At 38.7% G+C, this 5,064-nt stretch overlaps 1 long non-coding RNA gene across 1 annotated transcript; it reads left to right on the forward strand.

Moving 5' to 3' along the window:
* The first annotated feature begins 848 nt into the window (after positions 1-848).
* On the forward strand, positions 849-1,897 carry LOC144785406 (uncharacterized). Its single transcript, XR_013601864.1, has 4 exons — positions 849-956; positions 1,083-1,176; positions 1,269-1,389; positions 1,786-1,897. It is a non-coding gene; the product is annotated as an uncharacterized LOC144785406 (long non-coding RNA).
* The last annotated feature ends 3,167 nt before the right edge of the window (positions 1,898-5,064 follow it).

Raw genomic sequence — 5,064 nt, forward strand, 5'->3', positions numbered from 1 at the left:
ACGCTATTAAATTAAATAATAGGCTAGGAACTTATTTAATATGGTCAGGAATCGATTTTTATATATGCTAGGATTGTATTGGCAATGCTAGGATCGTGTTGGCAATATAACGCATATATTTTATGCTATATGTAAACCTTTGTTCTGGAGTTGAAATGCCTAGCTTAGGCTTTTGTTCCAAAACGATCGGTCTCCGTATTCAGCCTTAAATGTGCATTATCCCTTTAAAATTTCCACCTGGGCAAACACGTGGTCAGTGCCGGAAGGTATTTCAGCCTTTCCGGATCTTGGCAGGGTTAGTCATCATTTTTTCACCGGACGCCGGACGCCGAAGCTAGATGGGAGTAGTCGTCACGCACGTGAAACTCCACTGGTAAGCCTTACAACGTGGCAGATCTGCACTGTGGGTTTATTTTCCCTCGCTGTGCAACTAGAGCTGAACGATAGCGCCCTTATCACTATTGATCTTATTAATCTTTGGGGCGGCTCGATTTGTATTCCTTTTCTTCATAGACTCCAAGCTCGACATTATCCTGTCTTGAGCAACGAGTGTTTATGTAAACAGAGAGAAAAGAAGTAGAAGTGCTAATCGTTTTCTACGGGACGCTTCCATAAAGCTGTGAATTTACACATAACAGACACCAGACGCTGGATAGAACTATAATCTGTTTTTTAAAAAAAGTTTTACGGTAAGCGGTTGTATTTAAACTAGCACCTATGTTTCTCCGTTTATTTTATAAACGTTGCAAAGCCATCGTAAACGGCTCAGTTAAGTGAGAATGATGGTAGAACTACTGCCCTATTTAACTCAGGGCTGCTTGGTTTATTTACTTTTCCCTGCAGAGACTAGCTCGACATTACCCTGTTTTGAGCCACGAGCAACTACAAATAAGGAAGCAACTTACAGCCGATTTGGAAAGGCTTTAAAGATTGCACCGTGAAAAACTAATTCTTTGGTGAGTTTGAAAGTGTATATAGAGGATTCACTGAATAACAAGACATGTGCTTGCATCATGCACTTACATATATATAAAAAATATGTTAATTAGCACTATCGTGTTTTTCCCCTTTTTTTAACACAGATAAAACCATTTTTTATTCTTCTACTTATCGCGCTGCACCTTATATTGCAAGTCAGATGTCCTTAATCAAAGAACTTTGGATATGATTAAAAAGGTGAGATAATTTAGGCACTCTTTGGTTAGTTAGCTCTAACGGAATATGCCTTGCAATTTTCTCATTGGTATTTCCCATCCTTGAATAAATAGGTAAACTTACCACTGATGTAAGAAATACCCTATTCCCTGTGGACTCTCTGCGGTGCACGTTAGGAATTGTAGCCATATTAGGAAAGGGCACGAAGATAATCATTCCCCATCCTTGATTTTAGTAAGTCCAATTACATGTACTCTATGTATTGGGTTTTTGATACAATAAGGAATGTCTTTGCTAAATATAACAGGACATAGACGTTTTTGTATTTTCGGTAGATCAAATATGATGATTGCATGAACCCATGTTCTTTTTGTATAAATGTATGGTTTAGAATAATTTCTTTGCAAATAATAGTTATGTATTAACAGATGGTTTTTATTATGTTAACCTTATGTTAATCATGCTGTTTTTTATTGTGCTGTGTTGAATATAACCTTGTGTTACACAAATAGTGTCAAATAGCTAAGGAGTGGAGGACAAACATTTTTGACTAAAGTAGTAATGCATTAACTAATGATTTTAATCAAAAAATAGGGTTGTTATAATATGTATTTTTCTGTTACATTGCAGAAAATTGTGTGGCTCCTGAAGAAGGCGTTGTCTTGCACGCCGAAACGCGCGTCGAAATAAATTTGCCACCCCTGGTTTTATTATTAATTGTTGTTCTATTTTGATATTGATGTCTTATTATTGTTTTTAATAATTTATTGTGTTTATTGTGATTTATGAATTGTTTATTGTGTCTATTGTGATTTATGAACTGTTTTTTTAAACAACTCTGTGTACAATATATGGTTTTTTTGATAAATAAATAGTACTTGTATGTATATGCATTTATTTAGTCGTCCGTCCCTCCTTGCATTAGTTTCCTTGTTTATGATTGCCTAGGAATTTTTTCACATACTCATCCTCCGATGGCACCACCCGAGTTTACCCTAAAAAAATTCTCGCCGGTCTCCCTCGACCTAACCAGAGAAGTTATCTTGGCCTGCAAATCTGGGTCGCCCTCTGACCCCTGCCCCCCAAAAATCCTGCACCAACTCATTGATGTGGTAAACCCAATAATCAATGAAATAGTCAACTTCTCCTTAAGTACGGGCTGCGTCCCTCGCTTATGGAAACAAGGCATAGTTAAACCCCTGACGGAGAAAGCTAACAAACCCCCCACAGATCTAACCAACCTCTGGCCAATCTCACTTCTTCCGGCCCTGGGTAAAATTACAGAGCATATGGTCTACAGGGAACTTAAACAATATCTTGAGACTCACGATATACTACACCCGCAACAATCTGGCTTTCGCCCCAACCACTCCACCGAAACGGCCTTGATCGAACTCACCGACTCGGTTAAAATGCTTCAAGATCAGAAAATGAACGTCGTCCTCATACTCTTAGATCTTACTGCGGCGTTCGACGCCATCTCCCATACCATCCTGCTCAACAGACTGGCTGACATAGGGATTTCTGATGTGGCCTTGGCCTGGATAAAATCTTACTTAACCGACAGATCCCAAACCATCGCTCTCGGTCCTTTCCACTCCCACGAAAAGAAAGTCTCCTCGGGGGTCCCCCAGGGCTCAATTTTGAGCCCCCTCCTCTTCAATGTATACCTCATCCCTCTCATATCCCTTATCGAGTCATTCGGCATACCTGTAACATCATATGCCGATGACACCCAACTTATTGTACCCTTAGAGAAGAACTCCACGAATGCAGAGCTAAATCTTAAAAACTGCTTAACAGCTGTCTTCCAATGGATGGATGTTAATCACCTTAAATGTAACTCCAGTAAAACGGAGATCCTTCCCATGGGAAAAAACACCACATTCTGCCCGGCCCTCTGGTGGCCAGACAACTCCGTTGCCCCTCCCAAGACCGTAACCACTGCAAAAAACCTCGGTATCCTATTTGACAGTGATCTCTCCTTTGACCTCCATGTCAGGACAGTAGCGGGCCGTTGTTTTGGGTGTGTATCACTTACAACGCAACTTTTACGTCGTAATGCTGTTACAACGCAGCTATTACAACGCAGGATCCATTACATCGGATGCCATTACAACGCATGGCATTACATAGCAGATGGTATTACAACGCATACCATTACATCGTAAATATTGGTAAGTATATAATTTTTTTTATTTTATTTAATATTATATAATTGATTTAATTATTATTAATTATAAATAAAAATAAATAAAAAGATTTATTAATGTATATAAATATTATAAATTAATTTTATTAATTTAAGTAATTTTTAAAATAAGTATGAGTATAGGAGTATATGTTTTGGGGTACTGAGGTATATGTTTTGGGGTGTTTGGGTATTTTTAGGTTTTAGGGCATGGTTTGGGTTTTGGGGTACAGGGGTGTTTTTAGGTTTTAGGGCAGGTTTTGGGGTACAGGGGTGTTTTTAGGTTTTAGGGCAGGGTTTGGGTTTTGGGGTATAGGGGTGTTTTTAGGTTTTAGGGCAGGGTTTGGGTTTTGGGGTACATGGGTGTTTTTAGGTTTTAGGGCAGGGTTTGGGTTTTGGGGTATAGGGGTGTTTTTAGGTTTCAGGGTAGGGTTTGGGTTTTGGGGTACAGGGGTGTTTTTAGGTTTCAGGGTAGGGTTTGGGTTTTGGGGTACAGGGGTGTTTTTAGGTTTCAGGGTAGGGTTTGGGTTTTGGGATACAGGGGTGTTTTTAGGTTTCAGGGTAGGGTTTGGGTTTTGGGGTACAGGGGTGTTTTTAGGTTTCAGGGTAGGGTTTGGGTTTTGGGGTACAGGGGTGTTTTTAGGTTTTAGGGCAAGGTTTGGGTTTTGGGGTACAGGGGTGTTTTTAGGTTTCAGGGTAGGGTTTGGGTTTTGGGATACAGGGGTGTTTTTAGGTTTCAGGGTAGGGTTTGGGTTTTGGGATACAGGGGTGTTTTTAGGTTTCAGGGTAGGGTTTGGGTTTTGGGGTACAGGGGTGTTTTTAGGTTTCAAGGTAGGGTTTGAGTTTTGGGGTACAGGGGTGTTTTTAGGTTTCAGGGCAGGGTTTGGGTTTTGGGGTACAGGGGTGTTTTTAGGTTAAATTAAATTAATTATATTATATTAATTACATTTCTTAATTAAAATAATTAAATTAAATACATTATTTTAAATAATTTAATTTAATTACAACCAAAAAAATATTTAAAGTAAATTAATTTAATTATATTAATTAAATAAAATTAATTACAATTTTTATTAAAATTAATTTAAATAAATAAATTTAAATTTATTTAATAAAAATAATTACTATTTTAAAATGTATTTTAATTAAATTAATTTAATTAAATTAACTTAATTACATTTTTTTTAAAAAGGTATACTTACCTATACTTACGATGTAATGCCATGCGTTGTAATAGCATCTGCTATGTAATGACATGCGTTGTAAAGGTTTGCATTGTAATGGTTCCTGCGTTGTAAAAATTGCGATGTAACGGTCTGCGTTGTAAAATAACGCGTTGTAACATCATAGATCCGTTGTTTTGGTGTCATCAAATCCCTGAAGAAATTCTTCGACTTTCTGCCTCTCGACGCCAGAAAAACGGTCACGGTAGCCCTAATAATCTCCCGCCTGGATTACTGTAACGGTCTCCTCGCAGGAGCTAAAAAGTCTACACTCAACAAACTCCAAAGTATCCTCCATACCGCAGCCCGACTCGTCTTAAAACTGCCCAGAAAATCGTCCAACTCCGCCGCTTTAAAATCCCTGCACTGGCTTCCCCTTCCTAAAAGAATCTTTTTCAAAATGCTGCTGATCGCCTTCCGGGCTTTCAATCGCTCTGGCCCACGATACCTCGCCAAACGTTTCCCCCATTACAACCCGTCTAGATCTCTACGCTC

This window comes from Lissotriton helveticus, chromosome 10 (genome assembly GCF_964261635.1).
Source record: "Lissotriton helveticus chromosome 10, aLisHel1.1, whole genome shotgun sequence".
Taxonomy (NCBI): Eukaryota; Metazoa; Chordata; class Amphibia; order Caudata; family Salamandridae; genus Lissotriton; species Lissotriton helveticus.